Source organism: Canis aureus, chromosome 21, assembly GCF_053574225.1.
Source record: "Canis aureus isolate CA01 chromosome 21, VMU_Caureus_v.1.0, whole genome shotgun sequence".
Lineage (NCBI taxonomy): Eukaryota > Metazoa > Chordata > Mammalia > Carnivora > Canidae > Canis > Canis aureus.
In genome coordinates this window covers 52797883-52823360 of record NC_135631.1, presented here as the reverse complement: position 1 = coordinate 52823360, position 25478 = coordinate 52797883, and the positions used below count along the sequence as shown (strand labels likewise).

Genomic DNA, 25478 nt, shown 5'->3' with positions numbered 1-25478 from the left:
GTGTTTGTGTTTAATACACTTACGTAAAGTGTATATAGTTCCATGCATTGCATAGGCCCAATTATTCCCAAAGTATCCATTTGTTTGGGATAAAAAATCCCAAAGTACTGAATACTGTTGGAATTTTCATAGAGAAGTACTTGGGTTAATCAGTTAGTTACCATTCAGAAGCTGCACTGAGGTCTTATTTCTCCAAGAAGGATGATTAAATGCACAAAACATTTTCTAAAATTATGTGTTCATTTGGTTTGAGCATCCTGTACATTTTCCTAACAAGTTGTTTTGTACATGGTAAGTATACAGGTAAGTGACTTTCAATGTAGAGTCTAAAAGAAGATCTGTGAGAAAATAAAGAACTATTTTTTCTCTTTCCTTTCTAATAGGACTTCTTAGAGAGTCTCATGAATTCTCTAAGAAACTCTCTAAGAAAAATAATTATACCAGATTGGTGTCTGAGTTCAGCTAAAATTATTTTATAACTTAAAGTTTACAAAATAAGAATAAAGTTTGATTCAAATAATTTTATCTACCAATTACTTGTTATGTTATATCAATCTCAATACTTACATCTTACAGATGTTTGATTTGGTCTGGTCTTTGGAATTTGAAATCCAAATTATGTACTCCTATAATTATATATAAGATTACTTTTATAGAAAATTAAAATAATACACTTAATTAAGGCTGTATTTTCTTTCTAATATACTATTTTTCTGCTTATTCACGTCTTTATCCAGTTTGGATAAAGTTATATCAATAGCAATATAATGAACTCATATGATAGTTTTCAAATCAGTAGTCTAAAATATTTTCCAAGACACTGGAATTAAAATAATTTCATCAGAAATAGTGACTCACTGTGGCAATAACTTTTATTTGTCAAAATTCATTTCAGAATGGGAAAGGTCCACACAGTTGAAAATAACAAATCCTTCAAAGTCACTTAATTACAGATAAATATAAGTAAAATATAATTTTATTTAATTATTTTTTTATTATTGTCATTTTCAAATTTAAAACCCACCTTTCTATAATCATCTAAGGGAATAAATCCTGCTTTACTTTTGAGTTTTCTGTTGTGATATTTTCATCATTTCATAATAAAAATAAACATACTTTAAGACTTCATTAAGATACTGTTTCTCAACCTGAAACTTGTGTTTGATCCAGTAGTCATAAAGAGGTATTGACAGATTTTCATTATATACCCAGTTTGTCCGAAGAAGTCACAAATCACTTCAAAAGTTGTCAGTTGTCACTGTGTAAAACAAATATGATTTAGTTTTAAAAGTTTAAAACCAACAAACTCACACTGAGAAAGTTATAGTTTATTGCATTTTTCCCAGTAAAAGGAAGATTGATTTTACCCTACTAGGATGTAAAAGCAGGATTGCAGGGAATTTAAGTATTATCTACCAGATGTTGATTCCACTAAGCTATCTTTTTAGCTTATGTTAGGAGCTTTTGATCACAGTTGGCTTGAAGTAAACAAATGGCAAGCTTACTTGGTACATCTAATATCAGCAGATGAGCCCCAGTCTCAGGGAAGCCGAAGGACATGGCGGTGGGAAATCTTAGGAAAGACACACATGTTGGCCTTCAACAGCATCATTGCACATCAACTCAATTGCAATTAAAAGACTGTGGGTGCAGGTTTCCTCCAAGCTGGAACACCAGGGCAACTCCTCTAACATTTGTTTCTGGCCACAAAAAGACACTATAATGGCCTTCACCAATTTAGAGATATAGCACTAGGGTGTGTAATTTAGTAATCAAAAAGCTGCCCTACAAATCACAGTGCATTGTGTCCAGGTAAGGTATGAGGCCCCATGCTCTTCCTTTGACCTTGTGCAGTAAACTCAGTCCCAACCAAATTTGACATCATGTGGTCGTATCAAAAAGAATAAGATTAAACCAAAGAGTTTAAGCAAAAATTTACAATAAAAACAAGTTATCAGAGAATTTTGTAAAGGACTTTAAAATATAATTGTGTGAATTTATTACTCATTCTACACAAATCGTCACCTCAAGTATTGGGCATCAGCCTAGCAGAGTGGTTGAACCCATTACGTATAGAATATCTGGGTTTAGATCCCAGCTCTACTTGTACAAATTCAGGCAAATTACATGCTCTCATTGTTTCTTTTGTCTTCTATAATTCGGACATAATAATCATCCCTATTTCATGCCACTCTCATGTGGATTGAGTGAGTTAATGTTTGTAAAGTGCTTGACAGATGCCTGATGCAAACTAAGTTTGCTACTTATTACCTAATTATCAACAAGGGGTTGGGACAGCAGAGATATGGGGAATTCTTGCCAATCATTACCTATTTTGTGGATTGAAGTTGCACAGAAGAAGACACTCTGGGGTTGAGAACACAGGGCGATGAAGCTATTGATGGGTTACTATCTACCTGTTGGAGATGTCTGTGCAGGAAATCATTATTGACAGACTTTCCAAGGGAAGAGCCTGTTTCACACAGGATAGAATTCATTTCTTATGTTGCCCCTAGCAACAATGCTAGTTTTCCCTTTGTTAGATCTCAAGTAGATGAGTTCAAAGGAAACTGTGAAAAATAAGTCTGAATAGTAGATAATCAGGTTTCATCACATCATTAAAAGAAACAGAGGCACCCAGAGACTACAGCTATGTCAACCAATGAAAATGTAGAACATATAGGAAGTCTTTGGAAAGAACTGTGTATGGCACTTGCATATGAAAATGGTACCATTGACCTCTGCTGGTCAGTTCCAGAATTATATATTGTTTCTATAATGCAGGGGATAGATTTCAAACCATATGATAGTTGTTTAGCTCCTGGATCCCTGTCACGATACGTTGCTCCCAGAACAACCCCCGTTCATAATATTGGTATTCACACACTTTGAAATTTATTTGCCACACTACTCTGAGCACAATACAAATTGATATCCATGTGTGTATTTTCCCATTCTTTTTTATTGGACATTTTATTAATATGTTGTCCCTGAGAAGTAGATAAAAGTTACCTTTTACAGAGAGGGAAACTGAGGTGGGTTGATTTACACACAAGACATTTGGGACCAGAATTCATATCTGGTGTTACCCAATCCAGTGCTGTTTGCACAAGACATATGCATGTATACTAAAGGCAAATGTCTCCCTCCCTCAAGCTTGGCATCACACTATTTTGCTTAAATCATCTAATATTCTGGTGCATTGCTTTAGAACAGTACTCCGTGTACCTTCCTGTGATCTGGATGACTTATCTGAGATGTTGTTGCTCCTTGATTCCTAATAAACACTAGTGGATTCTTTGTTACTAGGATTCCCTAATTCCAGGACCCTGCATTTCCTGCCTAAGCTATACATTGCTAAGCTATATAATATCCTATCTCCTCACTTCTCTGTCTTGCTATTTTCTCCCAGGTCTCCTACTAGCCATGAGTTCTAGTTAAATATGAAATATGAGTGTCCTCCAAACATGGAGTCTTGTAGCCCAGGTGTTAACTGAATCAGGGTAAGGAGGTAGTGAGTTCAAGTGGGGCAAGTGGTTGCGCCCTTGCTTGTGGCCTACTTTCATATCTTCCCCCTGCCTCCTTTCTCTGCTTCCTCTTGCTCTTCACTCATCACTCGTTGAAGTTGTTAGGCAAATTTCTCATCTGTAAGGGACTGCACATCCTCTACCAAGACTCTGTGGGTGTGTTTGGAAGTCCTGAGATAGTTGTACTTTCACATGGCTTTCCAACATCCAGCTATGATTGGCACACAATTTGGGAAAGTCTGACCTTGAGGTTTTATCAAGTGATTGCCCTTCCTTTCTTGAGCTTTGGCTTCAGTGACAAACCGAGACCATATGACTATTCCATAGTTAAGCAGGCTGGCAGTGTGGGTGCATGTCTGTGGCATCTGGGGCTCCAGAATCACAGAATCAATTTTTTTTGTCTCATGATTATGGAGATATCATTGCTCAGGAGCTGCTCTATAGGTTCAAGCAGCATCTATCGGGTCTGTTTACTATAAAGAGTCTCTGTCTGTCAGATGGAGGTATATTTCCTGAGACTCACTGTCTTCTTCTCCAAAAGATTCTCAAAGATGAAAGCAAGCAGTCACCCATCCTCACATGATTGATGAACTTCTTTGTATTCTCCTGAGGTCTCACCCCAGCCTTTGGGCTGCACACCTGACCCTCTGAGAGTGAGCTGTGGAACATGTGGGAGGGGATACCCAACAAGGAGGGAACTTAGTTATCGACCATCTCTTATGGAACATCAACCAAAGGAAGTTCAGAAGACTCTGGTGGTAGCTTTTGCTTCTGTGACTATATTAATTTATTTTGTCTATGTGCCACTGGATCCTACAAATCCCTACCCAGAGTTTTTGGAGCTGTATAGGAAAATGCTACCACACAGTCAACAGTGTAGATTCTGGATGTCCATAGAAGCCACTATTCACAGCTAGAGGACCCCATGGACACCTTAAATGTGTATATGGGCTTCACCAACTACTTCTGAGGTGGAAAGAGAAGGTCCCCTAAATTACCTCCCCTACTCCCTTATCTGTTGTGTATTCCACTAGGAAGAAATGTCTGGTTCTGGTCATCAAACATCCTTCTCTCACAAAAGCCCACCTGAGTAACACTGGTGATCAGCATATAGAAAAAGCCCATAGAAGCTATGGCTAAAGGAGCACCTTGAGCGTCTGTCTTTGGCTTAGGTCTTGATCTTGGGATTAAGTCCCACATCCAGCTCCCTACATGGAGCCTGCTTCTCCTCTGCCTGTGTCTCTGCCTCTCTCTGTGTGTCTCTCATGAATAAATAAATAAACAAGTATTTAAACAGAATAGAAGCAGCTATGGCTAAGAATGACCTAGTGGAAGGGGAGGTGGGCAGAGGGATGGGGTAACAGGGTGAGGGGAACTGAGGGGGGTACTTGATAGGATGAGCACTGGTTGTTATACTAGATGTTGGTAAATCAAAATGCAATTATGTATATATATATATATATATATATATATATATATATATATTTAAGCAGGCTGAGATGTTAAATTAACTATAATTTTAATATATAATTAATTTATATATATATAAATATATCTTTAAAATAAATAAATATTTTTTTAAATTTAAAAAAGAGTAAGAAAAAAAAAAAGGATGACCAACAGTCCACCTCCTATTCTTTTCACATCTGAGTGAATGAGTCTTTGCATTATTTGGAAATTCTTATGAGCACTACTACTCACAGATAAAGAGAAACATTATTAAATGTCTTTTTAACGCTTCTATGGACTTTTCTGAAATATTTAGAAATGCAAATTTCTGGCCCATCCTTGATTGGAATCCTATGGCAAAGAATGAGGAGAGAGTGTCTCCTTCCTTGTCCTTGGATGGCTTTAAGGGCACATTTTTTTTTAATCTCTAAGCAACACATTTTCAAGTGAGATGAGTCTCTCTTGTCATATTTTGGGTTTTGTTTCATCAGCTGCTTTTAATTATAGACATTTTGTTAAAATGGGTTTTGGTCTGCATAATGCAGCATTCTAAGTAGGTTTTAAGACTATGATTTACCGACACACACACACACACACACACACATATGTGTGTGTCCTTATAACACACACATATATATATAAGGACACAAAACCAGCAGATACTCTGGTAGAGTAGTGAACCATATTACATGTGTTTAATTTCTGAATAAATTGAATTAGATCAAAACTATTTGCAGACTTTCCTAAAGCCACTGGATATTAAGGACCAGTAGCATCTATGCCAGAGAGCCACTGCTATTGGCTAATTCTAACAGCAAATAACAGTCTGATTCTTCATACCTCAGTGCATGGAAGCATGTCCCTCCTGAGTTACAGGGGAGAGGGTCATCGTCGAGTCCAGGTTACTGAGCTGAATGTACAGGGATTCTTTTTATGATGATTATTTAACTCCTCCTTGGTTGTCCCAGAAAGGCTTCCTCATGTAACTCTGTGATTCCTATACTTTACAGACAAGAAATCTCCAGAAACTTTAGGAACAAATTCTGAAAAGCCAATGAGCAAGTGGTGCTGGATACTTTTCTTATCTTTCTTTTAAACCAGTTTCATTGTCTTAGTCAAAACAGGATGATTAAGTGATCATTTTAAATTCTTTTTTTATTAGTAATTTCAAGTAAAACAGCTGAAACAAGGAATACGTGTTTATTTTCTATTAATAGAAATGAATTTAGACAAAAAAGAAAAAAATGTGAGCTCTATCAAATTCAGTTAATTGCTGTGTTTTTCTTTTACACAGTAGACTCCCCTTCACTGTAAGTCTAGAAATACATGGTCCTCCTGATGCCCTGTTGGAAGGTCAATAGCAGCCTAACACCACATCATAATGTCTATACCATCCACCTCACTGTGTCTTATCACTCAGGCATGTCATCATCTTACATCATCACAAGAAGAAGGAGGGTGAGTACAGGCAATAAAATATTTTGAGAAAGAGAGAGAGATCGCATTTGCATAACTTTTATTATAGTGTTTTGTTATAACTACCCTATTATAAGTCACCATTGCTAATCTCTTATCATGCCTGATTTAAATTGAACTTGATTATAGGCATGTACCTATAGAGGGAGAAAACAGTATATATAAAGGGTTTGTTACTATCAGTGGTTTGGGCATCCATTGAGGCTTTAGAACATATCCCCCAAGATAAAGAGGCAGATACTGTATTGGATTATTTATTTTGTTTCATGATACACTATGCACACATTGAATATATGTCATCATCCTCATGTACACATAAATCTATAATCCCTTGCTTCTTGCTCATTTATAAAGCTGTCATTTCATGGCTTAAATATAGAAAATTGACACATAATAGAAATTTAACAAATGGGACAGCCTAGGTGGTTCAGGGGTTTAGCACCTGCCTTCAGCTCAGGGCGTGATCCTGGAGTCCTGGGATCGAATTCCGCATCGGGCTCCCTGCATGGAGCCTGCTTCTCCCTCTGCCTCTCTCTCTCTCCCTCTGTGTCTCCCATGAATAAATAAATAATATCTTAAAAAAAAGAAATTTAACAAATATTTGTTGAGTGAATAGATACCCAAGTAGCTGGAGGTCTGATATGTTCAAAATATAATATCCAGGGATTGAATTGCTTTTCTTAGCAGATTTAAGAATCCCAACTGAATCTTTATGGCCTATAAAATAATTAATTATTCCTTTGGCCATTTCTGTTCTATAGATACATTGTCTTGTATTCATGGGAAAGTTAGAAAACTTGGAACATTTTAGTGAAATTTCTATGATTAGATTATAAGTGGTAATATCTGTGGGTGTGTGGTATGATGATCGGTGGACTGTGTGAGAATGCGCGTGTGTATGTATTTAAGTGTTCCTCTAGGAAATATTAGCAACTTCATACAGTCCTCAAATATTTTATTGACATTTTAGTGTTTGTAAATCCCTAACTCTGGAAACCATTGTGCTATAGAAAAATAGGATCCCAGCAACACAAGTGGGGCTAGGCAGTTGCTGTGTAGTCATTGTCTCTGTTCATATCTATTCTCTAATGCATTTGGATTCTTTCTAATCAAGAAAAAATCTACTTTGCTCAAAGTTTGCACCTTACACAGCCTAGAGGAATGATTTTTTTTTTTTTCAATTAAGCTGCAAGTGCTTTGCTGAAGAGCATCTGAAAATCAATCACGGTACAAGGCACACAGTGTGAGCCTGTTATCTTCCATGATTGCAATTCAGGTACTGAGAATTCCATTTTGTGTCAGCCAGAAAGTTTGGGTGAACTAAGTATCTTTTAAAGTTTATAGGTACAAATGAAATTGGCACTTTGAAAAGGACCCTAGAACATAAAGAAAGATGTAGCAGCCCTTTCTGCCTTTAGCTTCTGTAACTATTTTGACAAAGTGGATCTCCCCCAGTTTTAAAGAGAGTGGTTTTGAATGAGGTTGATAGCTTTAAAAAATGAATTGATGAGAAATTTTGATAAATCACTAAGGTAAACAACAGCTATGTTTGAAAGAAGGAGATAAAGTGGCAGGTAGCACAAAACCTGAATTCTATGACTTACTGCTAAAAACAATTGCTGAACCAAGACTCAAGGACTATATAGGGATATAAAAGAATCAAAGAATGATGTTTCAGCGATAAGCATGGGATATTGTATTTCTTTGGGGAAGAGCATCCAACTATAGAGTGTAAAATAAAGATTTTTTTTCTAAGAATTAAATCATGGTAACTGGTTTTAACTATGCACCCCCAAGCCACAGTGAGGATTTGAATCTGGTCCTTGTTTTACTATCTTTGTGATTCTAGACAGGTTTCATTTAGCATTTTACACCTAATTTTTCCTTCTCTATAAAATGGGAAAAGTAAAAGACATGGCATTATTAGAAGCATTAAGCAAATTATATTGGAAAGGTTGCTCAGAGTGTGAGCCCCTTGTAAGTACACAAGTACTGATCCCCTTATTACCACCAAACTAAAGACCTCCTTGCTTTCACTTTCCTACCATCATACTAGAGCTGCTTCACAGCACTGGGGTTTAAGGAAAAGAAGAAAGAAAGGAAGAAAGGAGAGAAAGAAAGAAAGAAAGAAGAAAAGAAAGAAAAGAAAGAAAGAAAGAAAGAAAGAAAGAAAGAAAGAAAGAGAAAGAAAGAAAGAAAGAAAGGAAGAAAGAAAGAAAGAAAGAAAGAAGAAAGAAAGAAGCAATGAAAGAAAGAAAGAAAGAAAGAAAGAAAAGAAAGAAAGAAGAAAGAAAGAAAGAAAGAAAAAGAAGAAAGAAAGAAAAGAAAAAGGTGGAGGGAAGGAGGAAAAAAGAGGGAAGGAAGGAAGGAAGGAAGAAAGGAAGGAAGGAAGGAAGGAAGGAAGGAAGGAAGGAAGGAAGGAAGGAAAGAATGGAGGAAGGATCAGTACAATGTTTCTCCAGAATGACTCAACGGAATGGGAAATGTTTTGTAAAAAGACACACTATTTCCCTAAACTTGAGATCAGTGGTTGAACAAAATCTTAGATATGTTGTATTTAATGTTAAAATTTTAATGGCTCTCAGCAAAGAGATTTTGAAGAAAATTGGATGAATTTCCATAAGCAGGGTGGATAAGAACATGTACTCCAACTCTATTCCAACGGTACAAGAAAATACATTGAGTCGCACAGCCAGAGCTTTGTCTTCTAAGTGTGTGCAAATTTGAGGCCAGAGCTGGAATGGTAACACCAGAGTTGGGGGGATGTCTTGCTCTTCTGGGTATGTTGAACAAATGTTTAAAGACTACCAACTTGAGGAGGATGCCTGGGACACTTAGGTTTTGTTCTGCTGGTAATCAAGAAGAACGTTTATTAAAATGAGGAAACTCAGAGCTGGAGTCAGGACTTCAGGGACTATCTGGCAATAGTGGCAGACAATGTGGGGTAAAAACCAGTAGTGCTTGTTGATGAAGCATGTGAATTAAGAGAAAAGAACAAAAAGCAGTGGAACATGAGCTGGGGTGGTTGGGCGTAGCAGAGGAAAACAGGCACTTGGCACTAAGAATTACATACCGTGGAAGAAGGGAAGGATGTCACACAGCACATTGGTTTCCCAAGTGGTTGGTCCTTCAAGTCTACAAGAGTCTCCTCAATGAAGGCTCAATGAACCTTCTAAGGAAGAACCAGAACAGCCGTGGGGTGTGGAACGGCCTCAGAGCTCAGCAAGGTGTAGGTGTTCAAAGTTTTCTGAGCAAGTTGCAAAGTTTTCAATGGACGAGTTCACTCATTTTGGCCCTCGGCGGTGGGGGAGGGGGTCAGAAATGACTTCTGTATGTTCCTCCCCCCAGTCCGGCCCACATTTTTTTTCTTATAAGAGTTTTGCTTTAGAGATGCTGTTCCTGTGATTGAGAAAATACCCTCAGCCAATATAGGAGGGTCATTCAAATCCCAAGTGAGCTTTCTCATCCTCTGATTTACTTTTTTTAATATTTTACTGTGGGTTAGAGGTATTTCGTATCTCAATATCAGAGATCATAAAAATTCAATTAATCTACGTGAATTCCACTTCTACATAGTATTTTATACAATGATGGATTGATAATAGATGTAAATATGCGGCTTTATAAAAATTCACATTAAATGCGTTGTGTTAGACCAATTATCATTTAGAATTTTTGATTCTCGAGCAGCCACACACTTCAGGAGTACATCAATACACTATAATGTTATAGAAGCAATTTATTAGTAACACGGAATGTGATAATAAGAGTCACGGAAAGTTTAAGTACTTTGCCATTTCTTAGTGATTGGGACCTTAAATGGAAGGGAGGTTGCTCGGTTTATGGATGGCATAGCTTATATATCTAAATTCCACCCAAACTCTCAGACCTACAGCAATGCTTATCTCCAAGGATGGATGGGCTTATCTCTATCTCCTGGAGGTATCCACAGCCATATGATTAATGTGGTACAGTTCCTGGAACATCCATTAATGTAAAGTCATTAAAATACTTTAGTGATAAATAGTTATGAGAGAGAATGTAAATTTGGGGTTTTTTTTTTGTTTTTCTTTTAGGCAAAAATGAGTCTTTAAAGAAAATCTAACTTTTGACCAGCCAATTTCATCTGAACTCTGAAGCTCTCCATTCTCTTGCTTTTGTCCTCAACGTAATTTATAGGAACACACTGACAGTCATGATTTCCATTATGCTTTTTACATTGAATATTCTTAATTTGATTTATCTTGATCACTTTTATACAGCCAATTGATCATTGGTTTCCTCACCATTCTTTCACTTAGTACACTCAAATGCACACACAAACACTCACCACCACCATCATTAGCTCAGGGATTCTGAAAATTAATTGTGCATGAGCTTAAAACAAGAACATGTGCTGTGTCCTCGGAAGCAGTTGGAGATCCAGTCCCCTTTCCCACCTTAGACTTGGAGGCAGTTTCTCAAGGAGGAAAATATGAGGTTTTTCTTGTCAGGGGCTATCTACAAAGCCATCTGTGAGAGGTGTGGGTGGGACAATTCAAAAGAAAAGAAATGAATAAAAATTACACACTGAATGATCTATCTTCTTGTTTTTAAATATTTTTTAAATTTATTTGTTCATGAGAGATACAGAGAGAGCTAGAGACACAGGCAGAGGGAGAAGCAGGCTCCATGCAGGGAGCCCAGGACCCTGGGGTCACGCCCTGAGCTGAAGGGAGACACTCAACTGCTGAGCCCCCCCAGGCTCCCCTCTATGTTCTTGATATCTCACATAAATGGAATTATACAAAACCAGTCCTCCTGTGACTGGCCAGGTTCACTCAGCATAATATCTTTAAGTTCGTACAAGTGGCAGGTGTTAGAATTTCCTTCCTTTTGAAGGCTGAAAAAATATTCTACTGCACATATATACTATGTTTTCTTTATTTATCTATTTATGGACATTTGGGCTGCTCCCAATTCTTGTCTATTGGGCATAATGCTGCAGTGGACATGGGTGGGCAGATATGTCTTCAAGATCCTGCTTTCAATTTTTTCAAATATATAATCAGAAGTGAGAGAGCTGCATCATATGATAATTCTATTTTTAATGTTTTGAGGAAACTACCCTGCTTTCAATAGTGGCGGCACCATTCTCCCTTCCCACCAGCAGTGCACTCAAAGATGTAGAGCGGAACTCTGTAGATACTGTTCTGAATCATTTTGAATAAGCTTATTGGAGAGGTGCTCATTTAAATACAAAAAAAAAATCCTACCCCACCCATAATACTCTTATTATACTCCCTTTCATAGATGAGGAACCTGAGGCTCAGAGACAGGCAACATGTCCCCAGGTTCCAATGCCCCCAAACCCCATCAGCACTTGCTGTTCTCTGTTGTTTTACATAGTGGCCAGTCTAATGGGTGTGAGGGGATAGCCTCATTCTGGTTTTGATTTACATTTCCCTAATGCTTAGTGATGCTGTGCATCTTTTCATATTGGAGATTTATATATCTTCTTTGAAAAACTGTCTATTCAGGGTCGCCTGGGTGGCTCAATGGTTGAGCGTCTGCCTTTGGCTCAGGGCGTGATCCTAGAGTCATGGGATCAAGTCCCATATCAGGCTCCCTGCATGGAGCTTGCTTATCCCTCTGCCTGTGTCTCTGCCTCTCTGTGTGTGTCTCTCATGAATAAATAAAATTAAAAAAAAAAAGAAAGAAAGAAAGAAAGAAAGAAAGAAAGAAAGAAAGAAAGAAAGGAAGGAAGGAAGGAAGGAAGGAAGGAAGGAAGGAAGGAAGGAAGGAAGGAAGGAAGGAAGGAAGAAAGGAAGAAAGACTGTCTATTCAGATACTTTGCCCATTTATTAACTGGATTATTTTTGTGTGAGTGTGATTGTTGTTGTGTTGTAGGAGTTCTTTACATATAGTGGATATAAACCCCATATCAGATATATGATTTGGCATTACTATGTAGTGTGGTATGTACCCAGGCATCCAAAGTGTGCCACTACCTTTCCATAAATGCTCTGAGCTGAAAACAGTTTTGGGGCAGCATCTTTACAGGGCAGAGCACTGAACTCATGTTCCACATTCCTCTTTCCATCCCGACGGAGATACCATGAGTTGGGAGCGTTCTTGTGTGCTAGGGGCGGGATGGGCTAACGTGGGGAAGGAGAACAGGGTTCCTAACTGCTCCAGCACACCTCTTGTTGGCTCTGTGCCTGCCTGAGGTGCTAGACTTTCTCAACTGGCCTGGAGTCCTGACTAAGGAAACCTGGCTCGTGTATGGATTTGAAGTCAGTGTCTCCATGGAGGAAGGAGGGACTGGGGCTTCCTATTTCACCATCTGGTTGACATCATTCCTCTTATTTTGCCACAACCATTTGTTTAAACTGAAAGCCATTGCACACATCCTCATCAGCTGTTTATTCTCTCACAGTAGCTTCTGTATATAAATGGTACCTTTTCTTTTCTGCCTATTCAAAAATGAAACAAAACCTTTGGTTTTCACTAGATGAACAGTAATAGATGTTTCCACACAGAAGTGTGAGACTTTTAGCTGGCTAAGTTTTTGTTTTGTTTCTTTTGTTTTGTTTTTAGCCAAAGCCATACCTACTTGCATGACGTATAACATGTGTATAACAAGTATAACAAAATAATATTTTGCGTGGCTGGATTCTTTTGGAATCTTTATACATACCTGCATTTTTATTTGGTCAATATTATAAGTTACATTATTTTTTAAAGATTTTATTTATTTATTTATTCATGAGAGATACACAGAGAGAGACAGAGACATAGGCAGAGGGAGAAGCAGGCTCCATGCAGGGAGCCCGACGTGGGACTTGATCCTGGGACCCCGGGGTCACGCCCTGAGCTGAAGACAGACGCTCAACCATGAAACCACTCAGGCATCCCACAAGTTACATTATTATTTTATTTTTTTAACCACTAATTGCATTTGGTCAGCTCTGTCCCTTCATTGAGTTCTGTGTCATGACGTCCCTTTGTGACTTCTAAAACAATTAATTCTTGGCCAGGATCTTAATTTTTTGCCCAATAAGAAGTTCCCGGCTCACTTCGTTTCTCTGCCACAAACCCAGAATGAGCCATTGTTCCAAAGAATTTCACATTCTTTTGGTTAGGAATGGATTTCAGAAATTATAATGTGACACTTGATCTGCTCACCGATACTAGGATTTCTTTATCCTAGGTCTCTTAATTGCTAGATTTAGTAATATATTTTTAAAAGCAAGAGTTCATTGCATGTTTTCTGTAACTTACACTTTATGAAGGTTACCACCATGTTATTTGATAGTACATTTTCCATGACGGTAATATCTCCCTTGTTTAGCATAGCCTTTAGCACCATAGGTTGTCCTTTTTGATTGGTTAATGCTTTTTATTCTGAATTTCACTTTGTTGGGTAGCATGATTACAAATACTATGTATTTGGTTTGACTTCGGTATAAATTTCCTCATTTCTTTATTTCTAGCATTTCTGAATCCAACTTTGTAGGCATGTTTCTTTTACCTAATGAGTTGGATTTTATGTTGTAATCTTATGTGAATTCCTTTCTTTTTAATAAATAATTTGAGTCTATTTATGTATATTTACCTGGTGTGGATCAAATATTTATTTTCATTGTATTTAATTTTATGGTATTAATGGAATAGTAACCATTATAACAAAAATTAATTGAAAATAAAATAAAATAAAATAAAATAAAATAAAATAAATAAAATAAAATAAAATAAAATAAAATAATAATAAAATAAAATAAAATAAAATAAAATAAAATAAAATAAAATAAAATAAAAAAACTAAGAACACAAGAACAACCTTCACTGATTTCTAAATTCCATGGGAGACATTTATTCCTGTCATTTCTTTCCATTTCTCATTCTCCTCTATTTTTTCACCCTGTATTATATATAAATTCTTTAAAGATAGAGAGTTTACACTTTAGTATCCTCAAAAGTTTGCTGGCAAATGTTGAACATTTGGAGGAAAATCAGATTCTACTTTGATTTGTGGCACTTAGCAGTTTTCCTGAAAAAGTTACCATCACAACTGTGCTGTAGATACTCTCCCATGAGGTCACTGAATGTAGAATTGCAGAGAGATGCACACCTCAAGTTATTACAAGAGCTTAGCCTGGCACATGGCTCATAATTAATGCTTACAGACTCTTTTAGGAATACAAAGTTAATAAAAATATACAATATTTAATTCATTGATGGCCCTCTATCAGAAATATTAGTGGGATAATTCATGTTTTTTAGGTAGATTGTATGAAATTATTTTTCCTCACCCACAATTCAACAGCGTAGAGAACTTGGTTCTTAAATTTTAGTCTATATATCAGAATTCTCTGCAGTTCTTTGTAAAACACAGATTTTGGGCTTTACTCTGATTCAGTAGTTTGAGGATGTAGCTCGAAATTTTGCATTTTTGTCAAATTTCCTATGGCACAGCTGCTGCTGTCCAGGAATCATAATTTGAGAACCACGGGTATATAGAAGAATAAAATAAAATTTCTACCTTTTCTATTTTAGACTGCAGCAGATTATTCTAATGGATGAATGGTATTTTAGAACATATAAGTGAAAATATTATTAGAACATATAAGAGACACCGGTTGGCTCAGTGGTTGAGCGTCTGGGCCCAGGTCATGATCCTGGAGTTTTGAGATTCATTCCTGCATTGGGCTCCCTGCCAGGAGCCTACTTCTCCCTCTGCCTGTGTCTCTGCCTCTCTCTCTGTGTGTCTCATGAATAAATAAATAAAATCTTAAAAAAAACATATAAATGAAAATATGCTTTCATTCTATATATTGGAATATGTGGTAAACAGAATAATGGCCCACACACAATGTCCATCCCCTAGTCCCCAGAACCAGAGGATGTTTTACCTCTGGTTACATGACAAAGGGATTTTGCAGATATGATTAAGGTGAAGGACTTTGAGATGGGAAGATTATTTTGAATTATCAGGGTGAACCTGATTTAATCTAACAAATCATTAAAAGCAGAAAAACTAGAACAGCTAGCTTAGAAAGATGTGATGTGCAAAAGATTCAAACCATTGTTGCTGGCTTTGAAGATGAAATAGGGGCCATAAGCCTAGGGATGGAGTCAGCCTCTAGAACCTGAAGAAACAACAAAGTGGATTCTTTCCTAGACACTCCAGAAAGTGATGCAACCCTGTTGATGCCTTAATTTTGCTTTTGAGGTCCATTTTAGACCTGTGATCTCCAGTATTATAAGGTAATAAATTTATGTTTTATTTATTTATTTATTTATTTATTTTTAAGATTTATTTATTTGAGAGAGAGTGGGGAGTGAGGAGGAAAATCTTAGACTCGCTCTGAGCACAGAGCCTGAGGTGGGGCTTGATCTTGACCCTGAGATCATGACCCTGAGATTACAACCTGTGCCTACAACCCTTCAGTATACTTAGTTTGGGAAAGTAAGTCTTATTTTTTTTTTTTTTACAGTTTTATTTATTTATTCATGAAAAACAGAGAGAGAGATGAGAGGCAGAGACACAGCCAGAGGGAGAAACAGGCTCCTCGCAGGGAGTCCAATGAGGGACTCGATCCTGGATCCTGGGATCACGACCTGAGCTGAAGGCAGATGCCCAACTGCTGAGCCACCCAGGGATCCCTGGGAAAGTAAGTCTTAAAGGAAAAAAAAATAGTGGTAGAAAATAACCTGCAGTACTCATTCCAACTCCTTCCAGCCACTATGTTACAAAGGACTTATTTTTTTTTTAAAGGACTTATTTTATTTTATTTTATTTTATTTTATTTTTTTTTAAAGATTTATTTATTTATTCATTCAGAGAGAGAGACGAGAGAGGCAGAGACACAGGCAGAGGGAGAAGCAGGCTCCATGCAGGGAGCCCGATGTGGGACTCGATCCTGGGTCTCCAGGATCACACCCCGGGCTGCAGGCGGCGCTAAACCGCTGTGCCACCAGGGCTACCCCAAAAGGACTTATTTTAGAGGTTTATATTTAATTATATATTTATCCAATCAAATGATAGCTTAATAGCATGAAAATAACACTACTAGAGATCTTCATGTCAAATGTCGAATATACATTCAGAGTTTTTATATATTCTGCAGTAGTATGACTGCTTTCAGGGAAAAATGAACATTTATTTTAGACTCTTTTACATAAAGACAAATTTTGTTTTAGCACCACTACGTTCCAAATATCTTGAATATGGTTATATGGGTGGTGGCTAATAATTTTTGTTGGTGGTGGCTTCTCTTTGCTTTATTTTTTTTTAATATTTTATTTATTAATTCATGAGAGACACAGGGAGAGGGCAGAGACACAGGCAGAGGGAGAAGCAGGCTCCATGAAGGGAGCCCAATGTGGGACTCGATCTCAGGACCCCAGGGTCACGCCCTGAGCCGGAGGCAGACACTCAAACACTGAGCCACCCAGGCTCCACTCTTTGCTTTATTTTTGCAATTACTTTAATAAATATATGAATGGTCTTTAGATGAAAAAATAAGCCATCCATTGCCTCCTTTCCACCAAATGTGAAACACTCCCTTGTCTGACATTACAGTGGGTGGAGCCGGGTCCTAGTGACAGAAGAGAGAGTGACATTTCATGCTCAATAGATGAAAGTAGTGACTTAGCCATTAACTGGACCATGAATTGCTGTTTTCTAAAAGTAGTTCTTAACAACAATATATTTGCTTATTTATGTCTGTTTTACACTAAAATCAGGGAGGAGAATGAAGCTGTACCCATTTAAAGGAACTGTTTCTTTGGAGAACCCAGTTCTCTGACCAACTCTGTTCACTTAAAGATAGCAAATAAACCTATGTAACCAAACCTTGGGGATTCGATGTTTCCTTGGCAATTATAAACTATCTGAGTCAATTAATGTAAATTGATTTTTGTTATTTCTGAATATTCACCTAATAGAAATATAGCAAAAATATATACAAAAACAATATTGCAATAGGTTATTGTCAAACAATAGTCTGTAAATCCAAAAATCATTTTTAGCTTCTTATAATTGAAATATTTGTCATGGATATTTTTGCACTTATTTGCTGCAAGTAACAAACATTTTGTATGCATGTATTCCAGATGTTTTTAAAGCACTCCTGTGGCAAACTTGCTGCAAAATACATCGATAAAATGGTGAGGAGCTGTCTGTGGGTAAGGGCTCCCCATGCTGTTAAATAAGACATTGCAGACATTTTGGGGGAGCTTGAAGGATTAAAAAAGAAGTTGAAATTGGCAGCTTCAAAACTATTGTTGTGAATAACACTTATTATAAAAAATATATATTACAGAGAAGAGCAGAGAAGGATGATCTATATATGAATAATTTGCTTTTAATGTTCCCCCAAAATACTAAACTCTGTTTTTCTATGTTTTGACCTATAAAATGTTTTCTAATATTTGCTTTTTATATTTTTACATACTATTTTACCTAATTTTCCATATTGTACAGTAGTATTTATTTTTTAATTTGAAATCTTATCAAGTGATACATATTATGATTAAATATATATTTTTAAATATCCTCTTTCAGGCTTAACACAAAGAAAGCAATATCATAATTCCTCCCATCCCTCACTCACTTGTGTTCATGGAGATCATATTCTCACCACCGTTGGAAATTTCTTTTCATTTTTAAACCTATAATTTAATTAGCATGCTCCTACTAACATTTCTGGATTGACTTTATGGTTTTGCATTTATTATTGTCTTGCTGTTTTGGAAAGCGAGAAGCTAACACCTTTAGTCACCCACACACCTGCCACTACTATGCTTATAATGCCTCCATTATAGGTATAACATAATTTTGGGCTGTCGTAGCCAGTGTTCTCATTATTATGACAATATAATCAAAATTCATGGCATAGCATGAAGTGAGGTTTGCATTTTTTTTCCTAAGGCTTTTTGGTTTCCTCTGGAATAAATAATGCTACTTTTCATTGTTTGTTTAGTTTTTTTTCCTAAGCACTTACCATTAATTCATCTCCAAATATTTTAATAAAATATAGCTCTTTTCATTTTGTAGAAGAATAGTTGGCATTCTGTTAGGTTTTTTTGGTTTGTTTGTTTGTTATTTTTCCTGGCAGTAAGGCAGGGTCTGGCTATCACTTCCAGGACAAAATGAAAAAACAAGTCCTCTGGTTCAAAAATCCCACTAAAGGTACTAAAAGATAAAGTCTGTTTCTTAAAAGATATGACATTATTTGTAAAACATAGTAAGGGTAATAGTGCTATATGAATTATGACATAAATTACAAAAAAAATCTGATATCATACTTTAAAATAATATAAGTAATATTAATTTATTAATATATCTTGATTGATTATAAGATTTTATTGGCTTTGTTTTCTATAAATTCATTTATTGCTTCAACAAAATCTATTATTTTCCCAGCCTTGTTTTCAATCAATATAATTGGAAATGACTTTGGCTGTTCTTGGATGAAACAAGATCACAATAATTTCATGTGATTTTTAATTTTGAGAAAGATCTTTCTGCTGATACAACTGATACAGAGTTAAGAGTCTTTTATAGGCAATGACGACATTGGAATACACTTGGATGAATTATTTCAGAATTTAAATTTTAATATAAGGGGAGCTGATGGTTGTTGCAGGACGATTTTTCTCAAAAGATTTAACTCTTCATACACATCCATTTCATATAAGTCTGAATTCAATTTTAAATGTAAATTTATAAAATGACATCACAATGGTTACTCCATTACTTGCTGTTACTTCCAGTGGTTGTACCAGTAATGAAAATGGCTTCATGATTTTTATATAATTTGAAATTTGTCTTTGTGCATTGATCGTTGTGTCTTTCAGGGCAAGGACATTTCAACATGAAAATTGTGTTATTTTCAATCAAATGTGATGATTTTTAAATTTAATTAGATTGTGGATATTTGTTTTGACATGTTGTAGCAGTTTGAAAAGCCAGAGAAAACTGTCCCAAAAAGAAATGCCTCCTCTCACAAGGCAAGTTGGCTCTCTCTGCAGCTCCCACTTCTGCTGTCACTGCTGGTACGTACTAATCTTAGCTCAGGTTCTACACCTGGGACTGACCCTAATGTGCATGCAGAATGCACACTGCCCAAGCCTGCTGTCTGCCCTGCCAAGGGCCTGAGCCCATATGCACACAATGCCACCTGGTGGGTCTCCCTTTCTCTCACACATGCTCCAACTGGTCCCTTGGACTTCACATAAAACACAAGTCCAGAGATAAATTTAAGAATTTAATATCTGAAAAACAGCATAAAACCAAGCACAGGGCTCTTCCAAAAGTGTTGGTGCATACTGCACAAATTGTGTGGCCATGAAGCCAGCCCCAAGTAAGGCTAATATCTAGTCAGTAAAGCACAGTCTAACTATTCATCATGTTTCAGCTTGCATCCATTGTGATTAGGCTGGCATTGCTTCTAATTGCTCAATGCTGATGGCATATGACTCATTAAATAGTTTGAATTCCACCCGAAATGCCTTTTTATTCCCCAGCTACAATCTGGCTATTGCTCTAAAAACCAGCTGCCACATTTTTTTTTTGCCCTGAAGCTTCTCTTCAGCATCATGATAGAAATTCCTGCTACTTGATTTCACTACTTATTTATTGTTTTGGAGGACAATTTCTTCTAGTACTCCTTGAGAAAGGGTGCATTGACATACTTGATAGGATCTATTTTAAAAATATCTATTGTGTTTGATTCTTAATTTGATTAATATAGATTTCTAACCTGGAATGTATAGCATAGAATCTTGAGTGAATTTTTCTTTTGGCTTAAAGTTTCTGTTATAAAGTCTGATGACATTTTTCTGATCTATTTCATTCTCCAACTCCCTGGAGTATATAAGATTTGATTTAGTTATCTGTTGCTGAAAACCCCCAAATGCTAGTGCCTTCAATAGGACATAAATGTATTTCTCTTTCACCTAACAAAAGTATTGAAGTAGGCATCCTGGATTTCTTAATTTGCTAGGGTTACCAGAACAAAGTACCACAGGCTGGGTGTCATAAACAACATAAATGTATTTTCTCATAATTCTGGAAGCTAGAAATCCATGATCAAAATGTTAATAGGTTTGGTTTCTACTAAGACCTCTTTCCCTGCTTGTAGATACTTACCTTCTTTCTGTGTCTTCACTGGTCTTCCTCTGTGTGTCTGTGTCCTAAACCCTTCTTGCAAGAATACCATGAGTCACATCAGATTAGGTCCCATTCTAATGTCCTAACTTTACCTTAATTACCTCTGTAGAGTCCTTATCTCTAAATAGTCACATTTAGAGGTACTAGGGGTTGTGATATCAATGCATGAATCTGAGAGGGACAGAATTCTATGCATTCCATCGGACCCTCCAAATTCATGTCTTTCCCACAGGGAAAATATATTTATCCTATCACAACAGCCGCCAGCTCTAAATTCTAAATTTCATCTAAATATCATCTAAATCAAGTAATGGTGAGACTTGAGTTATGATTTATCCTGAAGCAAAACTCCTCTCCAGCTCTGAAACTGTGAAACCAGAAAAAAAAAATTATCTGCTTTCAAAATGCAATGTAAAGATAGTCATGGGCTAGGCATTCCCATTCCAAAACACAGACAGAGAAAGGAGGAAAGAAGAAAGGAGTCATGGATCCCAAGCAAGTCTGAAAACTAAGAGGGTTAATTCTATTGGATTTTAAGGTTTGAGCATAGTGCTTTTTGGCTCCATGATCTGTCCTCTGGGCCCACCAGGATGACCCCACACCCAAAGCCCTGCAGAAAATAGCCCTGCCCTCAGAATCTAAGGAGGTAGCGCCAGTCTCTGGAACGGAGAAGACAGCCTTGCCTTCTGGACCTGAGCCTTCTGGGCCTATGCCAACCTCTGAACCATCTGCAGGGTCCGTGTTCTCTGGCTGTGGAGGATAGTGAATGTTTGCTATCTCTATGGTCCTATCCTGTAGAATCACAGAAGTCTGACATCCTCCTTGATTTTGTCCTGTTTCCCTCTCCTTCAGTCAAAACTGTACATTTCTCCTGGTAAAAAATTCTCAACAATCTTCTTGGTCTTTCATGCAATTCACAAGGGCCAAGGCATCAGGCAAGAAGTCCCCCCGCAGATCTCTGTATGCCTCCCATCTCTATTCCTGATTTCTGGTGAGATGGCTGATTGTATCCATAAGTCACACACTATAATCTTTTTAGCAAATGTTTTTCCAAGACTTGAACATTCTCTCTCTCTCTCTCTCTCTCTCTCTCTCTCTCTCTCTTTCTCTCCAATATGAAAAGGGTGAGGATTTTCCAAATCCTCAAATTCTGGTTCCTTTTTGCTTAACAATTCCTTCTTGAGCTGATCTCTCTCCTCCTATATTTTACTATAAACAGCAGGGAAAAATCATGCTGGGCCTTGAACATTTTGCTTAGAAATCTCTTCAGCTAGAGGTGCCTGAGTGGCTCAGATGGTGAAGCATCTGTCTTCAGCTCAGATCATGATCCCAGGGTCTTGGGACCAAGCCCTGAATTAAGCTCCCTGCTCCGTGGGGAGCCTGCTTCTCCCTTTCCTCCCCTCACTCTCACTGCTGTCTCTCACTATCTCTCTCTCTATCAAATAAATAAATAAAATCTTAAAAAAAAAAAAATCTCCTGAGGTAACTATCTGTCACTTACAAGTTTACTTTCCACAACACTAGAAAACATTCTGGCCAAGTTCTTTGCCACCTTATAACAAGGCTCACCTTTCATCCACGTTCCAAAAGCATCTGCATTTCCATCGAAGACCTAACAAGAAGCAATTTGGATGTTCACATTCTGCCAACATTCTATTGGTAATCATCCGTGTATGCCACTGAGATGTAGAAGGTTTCTCTACAGCTCTCCTCCTTTCTTCCTGAGCATTCACCAGAATCTTTTCAATGTCCATTTTTTCTATCAGCAACCTCTTCAGGGCATTCTAGACATTTTCTAACATGTGCCTCAAAATTCTTCCCGCCTCTGCCCGTGACACATTCACGTGTAGGTATTTGCTAGAGCAGCATCCCAGTTCCCTGTTTCAAGACCCATTTGCTACGGCTTCTTTAACGAAGTGCTACAGTCTAGGTGAATTAAATGACAGAAATCTATTTTCTCACAGTTCTAGATGCTAGAAGTCAAGATCAAGATGTCAGCAGGATCAATGACTTCTGAGGCTCCTCTCCTTGACTTAGAGGTGGCTGTCTTCTCCCTTCTGTGTGTGTCTGTGTCTGCCTTTCCTCTTATCACAAAAAAACATCGTATTGCATTAGGGCCCAACCTAATGACCTTATTTTATCTTAATTACCTTTATGAAACCCTACCTCCAAATACATTTTGAGGTATTTGTGGTTAGGACTTGAATTGGTTAGGAGGAACCATTTCAGCCCATGTCACTGGCCCAATGTGATGGCTCCACTAAGCCATCCACAAAGCCGCTCAGCATTCTTTTAGTTCCTTTCTCCCATATGCCTAAGATAGGACCTGTTACATCATGGTGCAAGATGGTTGTTGGACCTCCAATTATTGCGTATGACACATTTAGTACATATTTAAGGCGTGCCCTAGGAGGAAAGTATAGTGATGTACCCCTTCTGGTTTAAGGAGATTTTCTGAAAGTCCAGACAACACTTGCATTACTTATTACTGACCAGAACTCAGTCACATGGCAATAGGTAAGCTCTAGTGGATCTAAGAAATGTAGTTATTTAACTCAGGGGAAATATTTTCCTCTGTAAAGTCACGCTCTGGACAAAAATCCCTGGAAGGAGCTAGCCTTCAAATTAATTCACAAATATTTACTGAAGCATTTACTCTGTACTGGGTATTATACCAAAGAGACAAGATATGACATTGACAAAAGATGTAATTCTTGCTCTTTCCAAAGTGCAGTCTAATCAGGGGAGCAGACATGCACACTATGATGGCGTAAAATGAAACAGAGGTGTCATGGATGAAGTATGCTGGTAGTTCAGCAGACAGTGTGATAAAATATTCCTGATGTACAGGCAGGGAGAAGGCAGTCAGGGAAAGGGTCTTGGAGTAAGTGATTTTCAGGCAAAACTTTGGAGGGCCAATAGGATACTATCAGGTAGACAAGCTGGAAAGCTATAATTTAATTATTTTAAATGCATATATTTATTTATTTGCCCTACACTGCCATGTTAAGGAATGTGTCCTGAAGTGACAAGATGGAGTCTTTTGATCTCAAAGATTTCCATTTTCGTGACTGTATTTGATTAACTCTGGAAATGGCTAGTCTTATCCGGTATCTTTAAGGAAGTTTCAGGGACGGAGTTCAGAATGGAGCTCAGAAAGTTAAAGGCAGGTGATTCAGGAATTCTAATTAACAAGGGACATGCTTCAAGAGGTACATTTAGGAAGCAATACATCAGAACTTTAAAAGTACTATAATGTATTCACTAATCAGAACTGACTGCACACATCTGACTCTTGCTTTTAGAATCCTATTAATGGATGAAAAATTCTCCCATCAGACCTGGTTTTCTGACTCTTAATATTTTTAGTAAGATCATCTTTTGTCAATGGAAAGATATTTTAAAATGTTAACTGATGTCTGAGTGGAATAATTGTCCTTTTATTTACATCTACATGTTTTATGCTGTTCATAGCTAAGACATTTCTTTAGTCTTAATATACCTACAGGTCCTCCGTAAATATCCTTAATATAATAGTGTTTCTTAATTTTGCTGATAAGACATTCATGAGTGCCTTTTTATGTGTTTAGCTTTTACTAAACTATTCATAAACTGGCCAAGTTAGAAAGTTCTAGAAAGCTATAAATACATCAATTCATTAACTGTTTCCATGGAAAATATTGCATTGTAATTAGCTTTAATTGTATGTAATTGTGACACTTGGATACATGTTTGGAGTTAACTATGTAATGTAATATGTACATTAAAATGTTTCTAATTTGTCATGAAAAGATGAATTTAAATCCACCATAAGATTTGAAATTCCTTGTCAGTTTTTGATACATAATAAGCATGTGTGTACTAATGGCCAAACAATTAAATTACGTGAAGTTTCCCATATTTTACAAAGAAATGCCCATTAATGGGGTTGTTCTTTTATTTTTTTTTAATATTTTATTTATTTATTTATGATAGTCATACAGAGAGAGAGAGAGAGGCAGAGACACAGGCAGAGGGAGAAGCAGGCTCCATGCACCGGGAGCCCGATGTGGGACTCAATCCCGGGTCTCCAGGATCGCGCCCTGGGCCAAAGGCAGGCGCCAAACCGCTGCGCCACCCAGGGATCCCGGGGTTGTTCTTTTAAAAGAAGTTATTCTTATTAGGGCAGCCCAGGTGGCTCAGTGGTTTGGCGCCTGCCTTCATCCCAGAGCCTGATCCTGGAGACTCGGGATCGAGTCCACATCAGGCTCCTTGCATGGAGCCTGCTTAAGAAGCACTCCCTCCGCTTGTGTCTCTGCCTCTCTCTGTGTCTCTCATGAATAAATAAATAAAATCTTTTTTAAAAAGTCATTCTTATTAGAACATGGACTGTATTTTCCCTTTATTAAAAAATGATTTTGTGGATTATAGCTTTTTACTTAGAAATGGCCTCATTATATAAAGTCAGCTACTTTCAAACCAATGGCAAAAAAATATATAAATTGGTACCCTAAACCAATTTCAGAGTGTTTTCATTTGTTTATTTTGTTTGAAGAATTGCATCACCTGTGATTCACTTGCCTGTGTAATGCAATGAGATCAAAGTTGTTATGATATCACTTTGATTTGGGCATTGTCATTTCTATAACTCAGGGAGAGGTGAAAATATACTACAAGTGATAAGGGCATAATAACAAATAAAAAGGAAAAGGAAAACTAGAGTAACTTCAAGAATTATTTATAAATGAGGCCCTAGGAGGGTTTTTAGAATAAATTAGTGGTCAACATTCACTTCCTCTGTTATACAGAATAACGTATGTGACAACCAGAGTCACAACAAACTGAAACACACGCATCCACTTTCAACCTCACTGATTTGAACTACA

General features: G+C 37.2%; 1 pseudogene; it reads left to right on the top strand.

Annotated features, from left to right (window-relative positions):
• Nucleotides 1–2652: 2652 nt before the first annotated feature.
• LOC144292082 (mesoderm-specific transcript homolog protein pseudogene) lies at nt 2653–4497 on the top strand (annotated as a pseudogene).
• The last annotated feature ends 20981 nt before the right edge of the window (nt 4498–25478 follow it).